The sequence below is a fragment of the Schistocerca serialis genome, chromosome 1 (assembly GCF_023864345.2).
Source record: "Schistocerca serialis cubense isolate TAMUIC-IGC-003099 chromosome 1, iqSchSeri2.2, whole genome shotgun sequence".
NCBI classification, from domain to species: Eukaryota; Metazoa; Arthropoda; class Insecta; order Orthoptera; family Acrididae; genus Schistocerca; species Schistocerca serialis.
The window spans coordinates 247,530,623-247,551,979 of record NC_064638.1 but is presented as its reverse complement, the minus strand read 5'-3'; the positions used below and the strand labels follow the sequence as shown (position 1 = coordinate 247,551,979).

The 21,357-nt window shown below is 43.0% G+C and overlaps 1 pseudogene; it reads left to right on the top strand.

Annotated features, from left to right (window-relative positions):
- Positions 1-5,788: 5,788 nt before the first annotated feature.
- Positions 5,789-5,906, top strand: LOC126421993 (5S ribosomal RNA; annotated as a pseudogene).
- Positions 5,907-21,357: the final 15,451 nt, after the last annotated feature.

Sequence of the window (21,357 nt, the reverse complement as noted above, 5' to 3'; positions counted from 1 at the left end):
GAAAAGCTTCTTTTGCTTCCAAGGTGACAAATTTCCTTCCGTTACAGTTCTCCATATTCAGTGCTCAGTAAACTGTTCATTCCGTGCAGGACCCGCAAATCTTCCTCACCTTAATATAAGACAGTAATGTCATCATAGAGTCTTATCATCTACAACAAGTCATCCTGAATTTTAATCCCATTTCTGAGCCTTGTATCAACTTTTATATTGATTTCATTGTCGGCTCACATCGCTATAGTCTCATCTTTTACTGGTTTTTATAAGTTTCTTTTGATGATCAGTTGAAGCATTCTTTCTGTTAACCACAGTTTAAGCTGTCTCATCACCTCTTTTAATCCGTGAACCATCTGAGAATGTTTTTCTGTACTTGAAAATACAGCTGCTCGCCAACTTCCCACAATTTCGAAACTGATTAGCAGCTGCTCCATCAGTTCTCTTAAAGTTACAGAAGACGACGCCCCCATACGGATCGTGAACTACAAAAGGGGAGTAGAAGCACAAGCCAGCTATCGATGGATGACGTTCTTTGGACTATAAAGTTAGCATCCCATGAGCGGTTGCGAGCAGTTCCCGAGCATCCAGGAGAACAGATGTCATTCCGGAGTTGGAAGGGGCCTAAGAACGGACGTTCCATACAGGTGTGAACTAACACGCTCTCTTACTGAGGCGTCGGTAGCTTTGCTAGGCCAGACCCTCGAATCCGGGCAGTTTGCCCTGACTTGCGACAGCAATTTATACCCTTCTGGCCACAGCGATGTTGTACGGCGCACCTGGATGCCGCTTCACGTGCACGGAAACCATCGTACTGGACGAGTGCCAGGACGCTATCTCTCCTGGCATGCGTGTGCTGAGACATACTGGCGGTGTCTGTTGCGTTATCACTAGTGCGAACTGACCAAAAACAAAGGTACCCGACCCCATCAAGACGGCGAATAGTTGTTGTTTCGACTATGAGATATCTTTAGATCATTCGCACGTGACAGGACAGTAATGTATGAGGGCCTTGGAATCTTCAGTTCGGTCAGTTTGGTGTATAATTCTGATTTCTCTATTCGTTACCTAGTGTTTGCGAATATTACGTGACGTAAATCGGCTCCTGCTTCACTGTCATGAGTGCACATTGGAGAACCTCGAACTTTGAATTCTATAGATGTAATTAGTATCATCGACATCCTAACCGATATCGTATTACGGAGCTATGGTGCCGTTTGCTCGTTTTGATCCGTTAAACTCTCCGCTGTTCAGGCTGAATTCCGCATAAAACATTCATTTGTTCCTTAGGTTATCGTCCAAATGTTGTTCCATTATTCTTGTATTTGATGGCATATTTTCTGTATTGAGTCACCATAGTGGATTCTAATCCCATTTGAGTAGCATCTTTGTCGGCTATTTCGTTCCTAGTGGCGCATGAAAGCTCTTTCAGCCACATGGAGTTTACACCAATGTCATGTTTTCTTACAGTGTGAATCAAACTCGCCAGCAAACCGCTCGTAATCTCCAATTTCGTCCAAATTTATGGTATATTCAAGGCTTGAAAGTGACGGTAGTGGAAGTTCCAGATGGCCAAGCGTTCAGAGGAAATTAACATTTTAGGCGCTGAATGAGTCATTGTTACCTTAGTTTACAGGCGGAGGTTCGCACGGCCGAAGGACTACGGATTGGTAAGTCCAGGGTGTGCGATCCAGCTCCTGCATGGAAAATTTCTTTTAGTCTCTGTTTTTGCGTTGCTGAATCTGCTAGTAACCCGAAGTAATTGTCAAAATATTGTATTTTATTTGATGAAACACTACGTGCAGTAGAACAAATTTCTTCTATTAATTGACTTGTGGGCAAGGCAATCAAATCTACAACTTTACAACGAGATTTTCAATATGAAGAAGGACTACAGTCGTGTTGCGTTAGGGAGATCCTACCCTCCCACCCTCGCCCAAATGCACAAGCTAGTGCAACACTGCGATGGCTGTTTTTATCGTAATGTAAGAAACTTGATGAAAAGCCTTCAAAACTGCTCTTATCACCTCGAAAGAGGAAAAGCCATCGAATCCAGAAAAAATTGCACCGGAGTGTATTACATTGTGCATCACAAGCTGTCTTCACCAACATTTGGCAAAATGATGCGTTACGCGTGCTTTACTGCCAAAATGTGAGAACCTTTTATGACTGTAAATCAAATTTGTTTTGTATAGAAACTTTAAAACAACCATGTAATTGCAAAATGCGATGTTTGTAAAGTATGCATGGTGACGAGAAAATTACTGCTTCCCTCGGTCTTGGAGACTATGAACTATAAAATAATAAAAATATCTGATATGTAGTTCCCATGTACGCCTTACATTTCCTTACTCGAAATTTATGGACAATCTCAAATCTCCCTTCATCTTTCCTTTTCATGCAATATTGAGCAATATTTCGGCTCATCTACAGTGTAAGTAAGGTAAAAACTAAAAAAAAGAAACGTTCCTACAGAGTGATTGATCACATGACGTACTGATGAATAGTTCCTTATTCTTTCTGCTGTCCCTGCCGATGCTGGGAAACTACGTTAACGTTAATTGTCCATGATTGACATGACCCGCCTCAAAAATGTTTTTTTTTTTTTTCTAAACACCTGTCTATCTGGAATTCCCACTTGCGCCACTGTAATTTTACGACCAAGCAACGCCAACGATACATTCTGAGGAAACTGGTGATGACAAGTAAGCGTGCTCCTCTTATCAATGCATTATTTTGCATGTAATCAAGGACGATCGCATTCCGGCGTGGTATCTCCATCGTCTGGAGAGTATTTTAAGAATCTCGAAATTCGTTCCTTCTTCTATAGGTAACCGCTTCGCGAATGCTTCGGAAATGTAAGTGGTCACTTCATTAGGTATAGCATACATACCCTCAGTACTCCTTAAGGGGCAACAGAAAGCTTATCGCGGCACCTTGGAACGGAAGCTCGCTCAGAGCAAACCATTTGTAGTATCGTTCGATTTACCTGCTGGCTTCTGACAGCCGGGGGTTATTTCGTGGTCGTTAAACCCCTCGAACCGCAGAGGCTCACTCGCTCACTACTCTTAGTGAAGGTTGAACGGTTTCTGGATGTTTATAAAGACGGAATTTATGTTTTTACATCCAAATATTGTTTACAAGATGTCGTCTCTGAAAAGAGCAATCTGTATATCACATAATGATTCAGCTTAGAATATCCTTTAGGACCCAGCATCGTGCGGCCGACAGCGATACGTCTCTTTGTGCATCAGATCTGTTAACCATTTTGTAATCAGGAGAGTATGTGCCAACTATGCCACACCGAATTGCGAGAGTCTTGAACGAACTCTATAACAGCTTTCAGAACTTTCAGTTTATTTTTTAATTTAATTCGTAGTTGAAACTTCATTTGTCTCAGACTCCCTTTCCTGTTGCACGGAAATGGTCTTGGGTGTTTACATATTGCTTCCTTTTCAAAGGCTAGTTTTAAAAATATGAAACAAACTTAATGTAAAAATATGTTTTTAAAATTTGCATTCGGAATTGACTTCATATCGAAACGCGCAAGGGAGGTTACATACAGTAAAAAAGAGTAGCGGAGACAAGTGACATTTCAAAATGGCTCTGAGCACTATGGGACTTAACATCGGAGGTCATCAGTCCCCTAGAACTACTTAAACCTAACTAACCTAAGGACATCACACACATCCATGCCCGAGGCAGGATTCGAACCTGCGACCGTAGCGGTCGCGCGGTTCCAGACTGAAGTGCGTAGAACCACTCGGCCACACCGGCCGGCAAGTGACATTTCACTTGAAGAAATGACCACGACATATTGTACTGCGTTTTCTGCAGATTATCAGTTTTGTAGGCAGCTAAACTCGTTTAATAAATGGATGTTGCCATAGTCTTAAAATTTATGAGAAGGTTCCATGGTGAATGTACGTTCAAGAGGTTGCGACGCATCTGCTTTCAGAGATGTCAGAGCGGCAACAACAGGAACTTGTGCTGCAAAAGCGAACAACGAAGAAAACGTTATCAGAGGGAACATAAACACCACTATTTCCTTCTCAGCCGGCATTCACAAATGCAAAAAAGACCCAGTACGCAGTTTTGTGTGGCTCCTGAGGCTCCAGTACTCTATACTATGCTTTCAATTATCAGGAGGAGGATAATCTCACAGAAAAACACGAAGGCTGCTTTCTCTGAGGTTTGCGTTCTATCGCTCTCTCTCTGTCTCTCGCTAGCACACACACACACACACACACACACACACACACACACACACACACACACAAGGGGAGAGAGAGCGGGAGAGAGAGAGAGAGAGCGAGAGAGAGAGAGAGCGAGAGAGAGAGAGAGAGAGAGCTCAAAGACTGTTAATACACATTCCGCAATATCCGTCCAGACCACAGGAGACGAGATAGCTGAACAAATGAATGTATAGGAATCTGAAAATGTGCATGTAGAGAACAGAATTTGTGGACTCAAATCGTAATCTTTTTGAAACAAAATGGAGTTTTGTTAACATGAGAGTGACACTGTCAAAAAATTTATAGTATCTCACATCCAGAATTTTACAGACTAGCAATTAACTAACATGCAAATTTTTCGTAAACGTTAATTCCATATTAGGAGAAAACTTTCGGTCAATAGAAAGGGTGGGAATTTAAATATGGTCTTCACTAGTTTCATCTAATGAGCTATATAATAGAGAGACAAGAACACAAATATTCAAGTGTGTTATTAAGGCATACGTATTTAAAAATTTAAATACACAGTATAATATTTTTTAAGAGTTTGTTATGAATTGGCATTCGACTTCTTAGCCCATAGTCCGATGACTTAATGCTAAACAGATAGACTCCATAAAATCGTCGAGAGTATCCGTACAGAGATTGTTGTACAAATATATTGGACATTTTGTGACTATATCGATACAAAACACAAGCATAATGAAATACCCATGGGTGCCCAAACAGTCGCATCAGTACACAATGTAGCCGCTCTCCTCGTACTCCCTCTGGCTGCAACGCAAACGTGTGTCCATGCATGCAAACAGTCATTAAGTTGCACATTGGCATCCTGCGACAGACTGTCCCAAGTAACTTGGGCCTTTTGTTGCGTTTGGCAACGGTCCTTGCATATCACACGCGCGTATAATTAAGCAGAGATCTGGTGAGATCGCTGCCCAAGGCAGTTGTTCTTCACAGAGAAGAGCACGCTCATCGCAGTAGCCGTATGTGGACCTGCACTGCCCTGCTGAAAAAGCGTTTCACCAACGTATCGAAGAAATTGCACTAGCAGGAAAGTAATAGCCTGTGCAGTTTTGTGGATACTTTTTACGTTGCCCTACAGAAACTGCAAGCTTGACCGCGAGATGTAACTGAAGTCCCCTCCAGGAAGCCTCTGATGGAACCTGTATCTTGCGAGCGAATGCACTTTGTAATAGGCACCTCACCAGGTATACGCCATGTACGTGTACTACACTGCTTTTTGAGTCTAGTGTTGTGACTGGTTTAATGCGGCCCACCACGAATTCCTCGCTTGTGGAAAGTCCTTCATCTTTTAGCAGCAGTTTCAGCCTATGTCCTCAGTTGCTTTCTGGATGTATTCCAATCTATGTCTCGCTCTGCATGCTTCATCCTCTACAGCTCCCTCTAGTATTATGGAAATTATTCCCTGGTATATTAACAGATGTCATATCATCTTATCCCTTCTTCTTGTCAGTATTACGCATATATTCATTTCCTCTCTGATTCTTCGCAGAAGCTCCTCATTTCTTATCTTACCAGTCCACCGAAACTGCAACATTGCCAACGGCCTTACTGCAGTGGCAGCACCGATTCCCGTCAGATCACCGAAGTTAAGCGCTGTCTGGCTTGGCTAGCACTTCGATGGGTGACCGTTCGGTCTGCCGAGAGCTGTTGGCAAGCGAGCTGCACTCAGCTTTTCTCAGGAAAGTTGATGAAAAAAATGGCTCTGAGCATTATGGGACTTAATATCTGGGGTCGTCAGTTCCCTAGAACTTAGAACTGCTTAAACCTAAGTAACTTAAGGACGTCACACACATCCATGCCCGAGGCAGGATTCGAACCTGCGACCATAGGGGTTGCGCGGTTCCGGACTGAAGCGCGTAGAACCGCTCGGCCACACTGGTCGGCGTTAATTGAGGAGCTGTTTGATTAACAACTAGCGGCTCCAGTCACGAAAACTGACAGCGGTCGGGAGATCAGTGTGCTGACCACACCCCCTCCATATTCGCACTCAGTGACACCTGTAGACTGGGGATGACACGGCGGTCGGTCAGTACCGTTAGGGTCATTCTAAGCCTGTTCGGACGGAGTTTAGTTTAGTTTTCGGATTTGCAAATTTTCGTCTGCAGCACGACATCCCAAATGCTTCTATTCTCTGCTGTTTCGGTTTCCCACAGTCCATGTTTTTCTTCCATCAACACTGTGTTCCAAACGTACGTTTCTTACTCAGATGAAGGCCTGGCTAGGGGATGCCCTTTTTGCCATTGCTAGTCTGCATTTGATGTCCCCCTTGCTCCGTCCATCATGAGTTATTTTGCAGCCCAGGTAGCAGAATTCCTTTACTTCATCTACTTTCTACACACTAATCGTAATGCCAGGTTTCTCGCTGTTCTCATATCTGCCACTTCTTATTACTTTACTCTTTCTTCTTTATCCATGTCCTGTACTCAGACTGTTCATTCGATTCAGAAGATCCTGTAATTCTCTTTCACTTTCACTGAGGATAGAAATGTCATCAGTGAATCTTATCATTCATGACAATTCACCTTCAATTTTAATTCCATTCTTGAAACTTTTTTTATTACCGAAAGTGCTTTTCCGACGTATACATTGAACAGTAGGGGCGTAGGCGTGTATCTCTGTCTTACGCCCTTTTTAATCCGAGGGTATCGTTCTTCGTCTCCCACTCTTATTATTTTCTCTTAGTTTACATACAGTATACTGCCCATCTTTCCCTACAGCTCACCCCCATTTTTCTCAGAATTCGAACATCTTGCAACATTTTACACTGTTGAACAGTTTTTCCAGGTCGACAAATCCTCTTGATTATTCTTCGTTCTTGCTTTCATTATCAAGCTCAACGTCAGAATTGTCTCTTTGGTGCTTTTACTTTTCCGAATGACATTCATCTATCATGAATTTTCTTTTTCATTTTTCTGTATATTATTATTGTCAGCAACATGGATGCATAAGCTGTTAAGCTGATTACGTGATAATTATCGTACTTGTCGGCTCGTATAGTCTTCGTAGTTGTGTGGATGATGTTCTTTCGAAAGTCAGATGGTGTATCGCCAGACTCATACATTCCACACAGCAAGTCAATATTCGTTTTGTTGCCGCTCTTCCCGATGATTTCAGAAACTCCGATCGAATGTTATCTATCACTTCCATCTTATCCGATCATATTCTTCCAAAGCTCCTTTAAATTCTGATAGTAACATTGGATCTCTTCTCTATTCTGTATCGACTCCCGTTGCTTTTCCTATCCCGTAATCAGACAAATCATCCCCCTGATAAAAGCTTTGTATGTACTCTTTCCACCTATCCGCTCTCTCTTCAGCATGTAAGAGTAGAATTACCACTGCACTCTAAATATTACCACCTTTGTTTTAATTTCAACGAAGAATATTTTCACTTTCTTGAGTAGTCCTTCCGACAATAATTTATTTATTGATTTCTTGTCGTCTTTCCTGCAGCCTTATGACCTTAGCGTCCGTGCCCTTCCTATTTATTTCATTCCTAACCGACTTGTACTTTTGCATTCCTGAATTTACCTGCAGATTTTTATATTTCCTTCTCTCATCGATCAACTCAACTATTTCTTGCGTTACCCATGATTTCTTTGGAGTTACCTACTTTGTACCTATGGTATTCTTGTCAACTTCTGTGGCTGGCCTTTTTAGAGAGATTCATCCCTCTGCAACTGAACTGACTGTCGAACTATTAACTATCGCATTACTGTACCTATAGCCCGAGGGAACTACAAGTGTACTCTTCATTGCTTATCATTTCCGTACCCTACTTCTTTCAACACCCATCATTACCATCCTCTTGAAACTCAGGCTGCTTTTCATCATTACTAAATTGTGAACTGAGTCTATATCTGCTCGTGGATACGCCTTACACTTCAATATCTGATTTAGGAATCTCTGCCTGACCATGGTACAGTTTAAGAAAAATCTCCTAGCCTTTTTGAAGTACACATACTCCTCTCGTGTTTCTTGAACAGAGAATTCGCTATTACTAGCTGCAATTTATTTCAGAATTCAGTTCGTCCTTCTCCTCCATTATTCGTAGTGCCAAGGCCATATTCTCCCGTAATCCTTACTTCAACGAACTCCGCTATAATGGCATTGCAGTCCTCCATAACTATTAAATTGTCATCGCTCTTTACGTAGTGAATTACTTTCTCTATGTCATCATCTTCCGCTTGTCACGTCGGCATGTCTTTGTGAACTATCGTTCCCGGCATTCGTTTGATGTGAATTCTGATAAGAACAATGCTACGATTCGGCGGTTCACAGTAATTCACTCTCTACCCTACCTTGCAATTCAAAACGAATCCTGCTCGTGTTACACTATTTTCTACCTATGCTGATAACACCCTATACACATTTGACCAGAAATCCTTGCCTTTCTTCCATTTCACTTGACTGATCCCTACTGTATCTAGATTGAGCCTTGGCATTTTCTTTTTTGGATATCTCAGTTTCCTTACCACGTTCAAACTTCTGACATTCCACGTTGACTTGTAGAACGTTAGACTTTTGTTGGTTACTAAACATTTTTCTCCTGGTCACCTCCCCCTTGGTATTCCCCTCCCGGAGATCCGAACGGGGAACTAGTTTGAAATCTTTTGCCAATGCAGAGATCATCATGACACTTTTTCATTTATAGGCCACATGTCCTGTGAACGTACAGTATGTGTCTTTAATGCAATGGTTTCCGTTGCATCCTCAGGCCGATGACCATTGGTGATTCTTTATGTTAGGGGTATTTTACTACCCACAAAGGCAAGAGTATGCTGTCCACTACTCCGCCCTCTTTGACAAGGCATTGACAGAATTAGGCTGACTTCTTGTCCCGGAAGTCTTTAGATGGCATAGAGAGCGCCATCATACAGAACGCATTTCACTCTGTAGTCAACATTTTCATGCCAGCCGAGTATCCACGCTTGGTAGTTTCGTGGTTTCAATGGTAACCCGTGATCCTGCTGCAAGCTGACCGTTCCCAACGTTCCCCGGGGGACATAGTAGGTACAACATGTTCCCGGATTTCGTTCCTGGATGATGTTCGTCGGCTACCACTGCAGAGTGCGTCGGTAATGACGTGCTTCTATTCTGCATGGGCGTCCAGAAGCTCGTCTAGAGATGTGAGAATGTTCCTCAGAAAATTGTTGAAAGCAGCGACACATCTCCTATACATTGTGCACACCACGTGCAGCAATACGTCGATACGTCCAACTTCTCGCAGGCCTACAACGCGACGCCTTTAAATGGATCAAGATGTTTAACAGGAGTACGTAATGACTGTTGGGCACGATTGTTGAAAACACTGTTCACTTAAAATTGTGCACAGTTCCTGCCTGCAAGGGTCATAACACACGGTACGGGATCAGCCCCACTGAACACCATCTCATCGTCGATAACCGTGACAAATGTTACTAACACTACGGCTTCTCAAGAAGCATAAATTACACCCACTCACCATAGTTCTTGAAGCTACTGTTTTTTTTTCAGCAGTGTATAAGCAACAAATAATTAAAGACGTTGGTTACAAGATCTGCTCAGGATTAAAGAGATGGGCACAGGAGAGGAAGTCGTGCCTGACCAGTCAGAAGGCTGGTCCATTGTACAACACGATACAAAGTCAGTATTTCACTAAGCACTGCGACTGAGAACACAGGTCTGCAGACTGTGGCTGTGTGGAGAAGGTGTAAACGTGGTGGAATGCTGTTTATTGACGTCATTTCCTCCTACTTTCAGGAGGTAGGACTTTCTGTTATTTGGGAGTGGGTCCTTCCCTTTCCGTCTTCCTTCAGGCAGCTTCCTGAGGCTTTGCAGGTCCTCCGTCCTGGATTTTGTTGGTGATAACGGGAATGTAAACCTACACCAGGTTACAATGTTGCGGTCGGATCGTGAACCCGTCCACATGGCCAGCCCATCAATAAGGAACTGAAAAGTATGCTGTGCTAATTGTAGCCTGGAATTTGTACATTCCTATTTCGAAGCTGTCTATTTCGTTCTCCAAAAGTTAGTTGTGATGTTTGAAACTCGATGTATGTAAAAATATATACGCTTCTACTTTTCAGGTGGGGTGACGATGTCACGGCGCCTCGGGTCGACTCAATCCCTCCCCCCGCCCCCATCACCTCTCTGGCAAGTCGTTTGACATCAAGGACCAAAGAGGCAGTTATGAAGTTGAGGTTGACAATGTATGCAAGATTGAAGAGAAATCACAACCTGATCGTGCAGTCTGACGACTTAGAAAAAGCGTTCGATGACGTAAAGTGGCGCAAGATCTACATGAACGAAGAGGGAAGAGAGAATAATAAGACTGGGAGAAGAAGAAAGAAGTGCTCGGATTAGAAAGAGGGTAAGACAGGGATAAAATATTTCTCCGCTAATGTTCAATCTGTACATAGAAGAAATTACCAGTGAAATAAACGAATGGTTCAGGAGCAGAATTAAAATTAACGATGGAAGGACCTCAACGATAATATTCGCTAACGATACTGCTATCTCCAGAGGAAGTCAAGCAGAATTACAGGAACTGTTGCACGGAATGAACAGTCTAATAGGTACAGAATATAATCCCGTAAAAGTCAAAAGTAATGAGGAGTAGTGGAAATGACGACAGAGAGATTTTTAATGTCACCAAGTAGACAAAGAATTCTGCTACTTTGGAACCGAAGTAACCCAAAGTAGAGTAACCCAATGTGGACAAAGCAAGGAGGACAGAAAAAGAGGACTCGCCCACAAAACAAGTCTATAAATGTCAAATATGGGTCTGAAAACTTTCTGACAATGCAGGGTTGGGGCACAGCATTGTATGGTAATGAATATTGGACTGTGGGAAATCAGGAATGGAAGAGAAGCGAAGCGTTTGATATGTGTTGCTGCAGGTGAATCTTGATAATCAGAGTGACTGATAACAGAAGGATTGAGGAGATTCTCAGTAAAATTGGAGAAGAAAGCAACACCTGGAAAACACTGACAAGAAGAAGGGACAGGATGACAGCAAATATGTCAAGACATCATTAAATAACTTTCGTGCTACTAGTGGAAGCCGGAGTATATTCAGCAAATGACTGAGGATGTAGGGTGTAGGTTGCCGCAGGAGAAAAATTCGTGATGGGCAGTATCAGACCAATCAGAAGACTGATGACTCAAAGAATAAGTCTTATGGTGCTAGTGGGCATCAAATACACGGTGTCTTATTATGGTCGCCATTCCACGCATTACAGCCCCGGCTTTCGTTATCCCACAAGCTATTCTTAGTATCCTGCAGTCTCCCATGTCCTGTTATTCCCTCACAGGTTAAGTAACTTTCGTGGGTGTGGAATATAACTGACACTGGGATTCTGGATGGAAAGTTGGTCCCGCTATTCGTCATTGAACTTATGGCTACTCTGTAGAAAGGTTAATGGGTGCCTTGCAGAAGATAGCCATAACGACGTATTATCACAGAACACCAGTCAAAAGCTTGATTCATTATGCCTGCCATTCAATACTCACCAGTAAATAAAAACAATGGTAAAACTTTAGCAGAAGAAGGAATACCAAAAGCTGGAAGACGAGACCAAACCTGTCTTATGCTTCACTTCTTAAGAAATAAAGGAAACACTTCGTATATTTATTGAAACATCAAGATGTATGTATGTGTCTGTTTATTGCAACTATTACTGGCTGTATAGAGTGTTAATAGACACAATTACACACTTAAAATTGTATTGTGCTCCATCAACTCATTCATATTACTTGTATAGTGAAGTGGTGATAATACAGTACGGCCGGCTGCGGTGGTCTAGCGGTTCTAGGCGCTCAGTCGGGAACCGCGCGACTGCTACGGTCGCAGGTTCGAATCCTGCCTCGGGCATGGATGTGTGTGATGTCCTTAGGTTAGTTAGGTTTAAGTAGTTCTAAGTTCTAGGGGACTGACGACCACAGATGTTAAGTCCTATAGTGCTCAGAGCCAGCCAATACAGTACGTCACAAACATTTTAATGTCGTTTCCCATCTCTCTCCTGCAATAACTCTCAACAATAATTTGCTTGCCTGAATCGTCCAACGATCACTACTGGGAGATTATTATTCGCTGCGCAAACTACTGGTTCGTGGAGAAGAAAATGTTATTAGTCCCATGTCCCGAAAGAGGCTGCAGGTGTCAGAATAAAAGTTGGGTAAGCCGGAAAGCTGCCTCACGAAAGCCGGCGAAGAGTTTCGTCACTTTTATTTTCCAGGGACGACGCGAGCGTAATGAAAACTTTGCGAAGTGGAGGACTTAATAAGAAGAGTGGCTCTTCCAGGCCAGAAACACAAGAATTGGTTTTGCGTATGAGCACAAATTGTATTCATCCTTACAAGTTCTGTGCTGCGTTTCCTTTCAAATACATTTGTTACAGTAAATCTCGAGAAATACGTAGCATATTTATTTCGAATATTCTTGAGTCTTTACCTACTATTTGCAGCGCCGTGCGACACTGAAAACACACGGATTGTTATCACCATTTATATTCGATTTATATTCGATTTAGACAGTATTTGGTACCAACAACACGTCACCGCTTATAGTAACACTGATCAGCCATAATATTCTGACCATCGACCTGCTATCGATATAAACAGTCAGACACGCGCACGGTGATTGTAGTATCAGTGAGTGCGTTGTACGTGTATAGAAGGGGGAAGGTGAGCGATCTAGCTGAGTATGACCGAGGGCAGATAGTGATGGCCTGCAGATTCGGCATGAGCATTTCGGAAACTGCCCAACTTGTTGCGTGTTCGAGGAGTGCTGTTGTGTCTTGGTGTAGGGCGGCCACCACTCATTACAGATTTCGGACGTGTAAATTAGACAGACAGGTAAAATAGGACAGCCGGTGAACTGGTTCGGAACTAACATCAGACTTCAATGTTGGATAGAGTTGAAGTGTGTCTGAACACACAAATCACCGAACACTCCTAACGAAGAACATCCGCAGCCGACGACCCATGCATGTCTCAATGTCAACACCACGACATCAGCAATTACGACTGAAATTGGCACGTGACCATCGGCTCCGGACCTCGGCGCAGTGTCAGAGCTTTGCATGGTGTGACGAATCTCGATGCCTTCTTCATCATGCCGAAGGGAGTGCGAGAATCTGTTTTCCAGGAGAACAGCTGCTTGACACCTGTACTGCGGGACGGAGAGAAGCTGACGGCGGCTCCATTGTGCTCTGGGGAACATTCAAGTGGGCACCCATGGTTCCAGTGTATCCCGTGTACGGCATCGTGACATCCAAGCAATATCGATCACTGGTTGCAGACCAAGTACACCCCTTCAGGACGATCATATTTCCTGATGGCAGTGGGATTTTTCGACATGATAATGCACCATTTCACAAGCCCAGGAGTGTTACAGTGTGATTGGAGGAATACAGTGGCGAATTCCAACTGACGTGCTGATTCCCAACTGGTCAGATCGTAACCAGATTGAACACATGTATGATGTGCGTCAGATCTCACCTCCCACTACCCGGAATTTGCGGAAATTGTGTATGCAGATGTGGTGCCAAGTCCCTCTAGCGAGATACTAAGGCCATATTGCTTCCATTCCACGACGCGTCGCCGCTGTTATCACTGGCAAAGGTGGACATATCGGCTGTTAGGTAGGTGGTCATAATGTTCTGGCTTATCAGTGATTGACTCTTATGTCAGAAGTAAATTTGGTTGCAATCTTACTTACAATAAGTAAGAGAGACGAGAAAGACAAAGTAAACCATTTTTTCCGGAACGGAGTGTAGATGGTAAGAAATGTAGAGCATCTACCATAGAAACTACGAAATGATCAAGCTTTGCTTTAGCTGCACGTCGTTTTGAGGGCCACAGAGCAAATATTTTATGTTGCCTGACTTAATTACCTAAACTGCTTCGTCCTGATTTCATCGTTTTGTTTGGTACTATCGATTTCGGGAAACAGTGTCTAATTATCAGATGGGATTGAAAACTCAAAGACAACAATCGAACAATTAGGTAGTCTACTGTGAAAAACCGTCTGTAAGTCTTATCACCATTCACAGACCGCATCAGATACAAAATGAAACATTTGAAATGCCGTGACACAATCAAAACTCCACTACCTCTGCACTGCACCAGCAATAGACTTAGTCTCGGACCTACTTTTAACTGATGTACCTGAGTTTTGTATCACATCTGCTAGTGGGAAAGGATGTCTTGAAATTCATTTTGCAAAACAGAACAATAAAATCATTATAGTGCTTGAATAATCAGTTAACCCAGACCAATCATTAGCTGAAGACAATATGAATTACATGTTTCATGATTTGACTGGATGCTGAAGGCACGTAAATTCTTAGACATAAAACCCTGCCCCTGGCTTATCTCTGCCAAGTCCGAGTCGTTCATTTAAGACGGCCAATGGAACATAATTAAAATATTGGGTGCATCTCTGGTGGTTATATTGTAAATGTTATGAGTAGGTATCACGTCTATTTTATAATTATAGACTTAGAAAACATGTTTCTTAGTATCGCTGCCATTTGCACTATCTCCAAAAGAGCGGTACACAGGTGAATAGGCACATCATTGATTCCAAAACTTTGATCAGCTACAGGGACACTTTGAAAGCTTGGGACCAAGCACCAATCGGTATTGTAATTGTGAACTGTCGAAGTTGTATTGGTAAAGTACCGGAAATTCAAGCGCTAATAGAAAGCACACAAGCTTAAATCGTTATATGTACGGAAAGCTGGCTGAAGCCAGAGATAAATTCTGCCGAAACTTTTACAGAGGCACAGACGGTGTTTAGAAAGGGTAGATTGCATGCAACCAGTGGTGGCGTGTTTGTAGCTGTTAGTAGTAGTATATTCTATAGTGAAATAGAAATGGATAATTCCTGTGAATTATTATGGGTGGAGGTTATACTCAACAACCGAGCTAGGTTAATAATTGGCTCCTTTTACCGACCTCTCGACTAAGCAGCATTAGTGGAAAAACAACTGAGAGGAAATCTCTAATACATTTCACATAAATTTCTTCAGCATGTTATAGTCTTAGGGGGAGATTTCAACTTACCAGATATAGACTGGAACACTCAGATGTTTAGGACGGGTGGTAGGGACAGAGCATCAAGTGACATTATACTGAGTGCACTATCCGAAAATTACCTCGAGCAATTAAACAGAGAACCGACTCGTGGAGATAACATCTTGGACATACTGATAACAAACAGACCCGAACTTTTCGTCTCTGTAAGCGCAGAACAGGGAATCAGTGATTATAAAGCCGTTGCAGCATCCCTGAATATGGAGGTAAATAGGAATATAAATAAAAAGGGAGGAAGGTTTATCTGTTTAGCGCCGGCCTGTGTGGGCGAGCGGTTCTAGGCGCTTCAGTCCGGAACCGCGCGACCGCTACGGTCGCAGGTTCGAATCCTGCCTCGGGCATGGATGTGTGTGATGCCCTTAGGTTAGTTAGATTTAAGTAGTTCTAAGTTCTAGGGGACTGATGACCTCAGATGTTAAGTCCCATAGTGCTCAGAGCCATTTGAACCGTTTTTATCTGTTTAGCAAGAGTAACAGGACGCAGATTTCAGACTACCTAACAGATCAAAACGAAAATTTCTCTTTCGACACTGACAATGTTGAGTGCATATGGAAAAAGTTCAAGGCAATCGTAAAATGCGTTTTAGACAGGTTACGTGCCGAGTAAAACTGTGAGGGACGGGAAAAATCCACCGTGGTTCAACAACAAAGTTAGGAAACTACTGCGAAAGCAAAGAGAGCTTCACCGCAAATTTAAACGCAGCGAAAATCTCTCAGACAAACAGAAGCTAAATGATGTCAAAGTTAGCGTAAGGAGAGCTATGCGTGAAGCGTTCAGTGAATTCGAAAGTAAAATTCTATGTGCCGACTTGACGGAAAATCTTAGGAAGTTCTGGTCTTACCTTAAATCAGTAAGTGGATCGAAACAGCATATCCAGACACTCTGGGATGATAATGGCATTGAAACAGAGGATGCTAAACACCTTTTTCCAAAGCTGTTTCATAGAGGAAGACCGCACTGCAGTTCCTTCCCCAAATCCTTGCACGAACGAAAAAATGGCTGACGTCGAAATAAGTGTCCAAGGAATAGAAAAGCAACTGAAATCACTCAAAGGAGGAAAGTCTACTGGACCTGACGGGATACCAATTCGATTCTATACAGAGTACGCGAAAGAACTTGCCCCCCATCTAACAGCCGAGTACAGCAAGTGTCTAGAGGAACTGAAGGTTCTAAATGATTGGAAATGAGCACAGGTAGTTCCAGTTTTCAAGAAGGGTCGTCGAGCAGATGTGCAAAACTATTGTTTTGATCTGTTGTAGAATTTTAGTACATGCTTTTTGCTCGCGTATCATGTCACTCCTGAAACCCAGAATGTACTCAGTGAACCGTGATTTATTTTCAGAGAATATTCTTAAGAATTTAGTTTATTTACTAGTGATTCATCAAGAACATTAACACATTTAATCACAGTATGTAAGCATGGAAGTAGTTGCCAGGGAGTAACTGATGAAATCATAACCAAATTGCATCTAACAAATGGGAATTTTATTCACTTTAACAGTGCCTGAAAGCATTTTTTAAAAGAAACAGATTTAAAATTATAATCAGAAAGCATCCTCTAAATATCAAAGTTACAATTTATTCAGAGGCAGAAAGAAACAAGTTTTGACTGTATGAGCTTTCGGGCAGAGAATCTTGCCGCTCCCTTTAGACACGGCCGTAGTTACGACCGCTTACAACAGCCTCTGAAAGACTACACTGGTGCAAATCTGCGACGCACCAGATATCTTTAAACTAAGAGTTTTAACAATTTACAGACGCACACAAATTATGCACCCCTCGTAGGAGGGATGGAAATTGTACAAAACACTAACAATTAAAATATTAACCTTGCCACCGAAGGTATTCAACACTACACTAAGTGCTAAGTGCGCCACCACTAACATCATTCAAAGCCGTTGGAGTGAGCAACTGTATGATTCGATCACACAGTTGTTAGTATCACCTGCTCGCAATGATCGCAGTATAACTAATGCTGACGCCTTTGCCACGAAAAGCTAAAAGTTCTTATGAGAGAGAATTTCTATTTTCAGTATGCATAAAACTGAAAGAATGCAAAATAACTATAAGAGATTAACCAATCTGAGTGGGTCGTAGAGTCCCTGCATGCAAGAATCATTGAACAAAAACCAGGAATTTTTTCAAGTAATGTGTTACGAGAATGAAACACAATACGTATTTATTTATGAACGTAATCCGCCTCGTGTTCAATGCAGTTAAGCAAATGCTGGACAAGCTACTCACTTCTAAGCGCAAGTGTTGGATGCATATGCATTACCAGTTACGGAATGCTGCCTGGACTTCCTCGTAATGAGCGGACCTTGAGCCACAAAGAATTTCTTTCATTCGGTCAAAAATCTGATAATCTGGAGGTGCCAGATTAGGGGATTACTGGGGGCGGGATAAACAGACGGTCCTACGGTCTACCTGCACGCGTCCATACGCCTTTCTTTCAATTCTTATGTCAACCACACATACACTTTCTTCAACAGTCGTAAGTCATAAACAATATAGTGGGCTGATCCGACACTAATGTTCACATTTGCTGCAATATACGCCTCTTTCCTCGTATCAACTCATCAGTTCTCCTTGATTGCACAGACAGATCGTCCACGGCGCGGCGAATCTTCAACGCCGTTTGAACTTATCTGCTACTTGTATACATGTGTTCGACTCAAACAAATTTCACCAAATTACAGTGCCATCTGAATGTGAATTCGGATTAATATCAACTCTTGATCTAACAGAGATCTAATGACAGTCTGCTGCTCAGTGGTGGCGCACACCTACAAGGATGCCGCCATCTTGTTTCACTGACTCTCAGCATATTGTTCGCGAGACAAATGTGCGAGCCCCTCTGATAACTGTTCCAGGACCTGTATTTTTGTACAACTTTCACGGCTATTTATTGAGTTTTTGTAATTCGGTCTTAATTTAATTCCTGATTGTCTCGTGCTAGCGCGCACCTTCGTCTGTTGGGTTTGGGTTGTTTGGGGAAGTATGGGGAAGGAAGTCGGCCGTGCCCTTTCAAAGGAACCATTCCGGCATTTGTCTGGAGCGATTTAGGGAAATCACGGAAAACCTAAATCAGGATGGCCGGACGCGGGACTGAACCGTCGTCCTTCGTCTGTCAGCACATTCATACAGAAATTATCGAAGTTCAATCGCTAGAACACTGTGCTACTTGTAATGCTCCATTCTGAGTTGTTTATGAGTCGGAAAGCGATGTTAATTTGACTTTCAGTCTATCGTGAGTGATATCTGAACTGCTGTGGCAGTTATCTTGCCTGCTGCATGTATGCCGGGAGGTGTTGTGGCAGCTGGCAGTTGTTGCTGAAAGTGCAAAGATTATCACTGTTGAAGGGGATGACTCTCCTCTGCTGTACATTGCCTGTATCACAGTTGGTAAAATAAGGCTCATACTCCTGAAAAACGCGATACCTGGATTTCATTGAATAAGATTCTGCGAGAGGTGGAAATGTATGAAAGGGAACGGACTGTAGGAGGAGAGAATTGAGGAATCCCTGGTTTTCTTTTCATTTCAGATCGGGACTACGGTAAGAAGTTGATTTCATATCATTCCTCAGAACCATAAAATATTTATTTCCTCACTAAACTGTAAAACAAATGTTACGATATGACAGGAGGGTTTTAATTACATGCTTCTGATAAAAAGAGATCTTTCTGCTTGGAATCAAAACAGAAAAATATTCTGATGACTAGTGATATAATACTGGTTCCATTCGTACGATCACATCAGGAAACAAAGTCTTCTGTTGGCTACTCAGAGAAAGAGCGGACCATGATGTCTGTAAACTGCATTCAGAGCCGAGAAGATGTATTTCTGTTTACGTCTTAGCACCTGGTGCAGCTAACATAAACACACTGCTTCAACATTGGGCACTTTTTTCCGCTATACTTGTTGCGAGTCACAACCTCAATGGCGCAATGTCTATGTTCAGTATACTGCGAACTTAATACATCCTTTAATACTTTAATTAACGTAATATACAGGACACTGGTTGAGTAGAAACTTATTCTGTAACCTATCGGCAAGGGTGCATGTAACATAGCCGTTGTGCGACCGTAAATCACAATCATAAAACAAACTGAGTGGCAACAAGAGACAAAAGTTTGTGTTGTCCCACCTGTCGAGGGTGGTATTTACTGTTCATCTAAAACTGATGAGAGATGCGACGTACCAATGAGAATGCACAGGAGTTGGTGGGGAGACTTGTATCAGATAGAAAACTGGGAATGGGCAACCTGTACGTCCAGTGAGAGAGACGACCAATGTTCATACGACAACATACACGCCAACCCATTCTTCAGTGGCCGTCAACTGGTAGATATTTCTCAGTTTCGTGGCAGCGATAGAACTGTGAGAAATAGACTGAATAATAATGCACATTCATGCCAAAGGTCTGCTGTGAAGGTTGACTATTTAATAGCAGGTCGACCACATGCTTTTTGCAGAAGAGAATACTGATGGAGCAGAGTCATATTTTCTGACGAGTAAAAAAATGTACAGTTACTAGTGACCCAAAATCAATTGATTCTATTGAGACTAGTGTGCAAAATTTATGGACAAAAGTTACTTTTTCATAATGTGTCACTGCCAAGTAACACAACTTTATGAAACTTGGACCAAACATAAAAACAATTCCAGAATGAGATTTTCACTCTCCAGCGGAGTGTGCGCTGCTATGAAACTTCCTGGCAGATTAAAACTGTGTGCCGGACCGAGACTCGAACTCGGGAGCTTTGCCTTTCGCGGGCAAGTGCTCTACCATCTGAGCTACCCAAGCACAACTCATGCCCCGTCCTCAGAGCTTTAGTTCTGGCAGTACCTCGTCTCTTACTTTCCAAACTTTACAGAAGCTCTCCTGCGAGCAGGAGAGCTGTGAGGACGGGGTAGCTCAGATGGCAGAGCACTTGTCCGCGAAAGGCAAAGCTCCCGAGTTCGAGTCTCGGTACGGCACACAGTTTTAATCTGCCAGGAAGTTTCATAAAAAAAATTGCTGTAGTGAAGTATATATGGACGGTAACTAAAAGAAATACGCAATGAGACGAACAAAAATGACACTTTTCTTCAAAGAAATAATTAAAATTTAGTTACCACGATTTATGATAGTTCCCTGGACATTGAAAAAGGCAGGGCATGGTTCGCAGTACGGTGTGTGATCACCTTGGACGGCAACGCATGTTCAGTAACGTCCTCTCGTGCTGGATGGTCCTTGGTGCATATTGTAATACTGCAGCCACTTTCGCCAACTCGCCGCGAGCGGCCGTGGAGCAGGAAGGGGCCGGACTCCCTTGGGCGAGCCCCAAGAAGAGGGCACAGCCGTCATTCTTCAAGCACACTGAGGGAAGCCGGGCCGACGTCCTCGCCTCGCTCAAGAACGGACACGATGCGAAGGGCCCGTCTGACAACGAGATGCGTGCCGAGAGCTGATGGACACCTGCAGCCAAGAATGTATGCTCGAAAGCATCTGAGTTCTTCTGGCCTTGTGGCAGTCATTTCAGCTGCCTTAGAAATCAGGGATGTGCCGACAATTCCAGCACCCCACGGGCACAGATAGGAGCGTGAAAAAAACAGTGTGCGGACTCGGCGCAGGGAGGCGTGTAAAAGAAACCAGCACTCGTAAGAAGATGTTTTCCTCGACGGAAGCCGGCAGATTTTGAGACGGAGCCGAAACATGAGTCTGTCCAGGCCTCACGCAGAGGGATCTGTTATAAAGAAGCGTTGTGTAAGACTTCCTGGCAGATCAAAACCGTGTGCCGGACCGGCTCACGGTTTTGATGTGCCAGGAAGTTTCATATCAGCGCACACTCCGCTGTAGAGTGAAAATTTCACTCTAAGCGTTGTGTAGTTGCTCTCGCGACGGCCTCAGAATGCTGAAAACATCTTAAGAATGTGAAATCGTGAGAAAGATGCCAATTAACGAGGCACACGCCAGCCCACGCCAGATAGAAAATTTCCGCCCTGTACGGAGAGGCGTGGCAATGAAATGGCGGTCTGT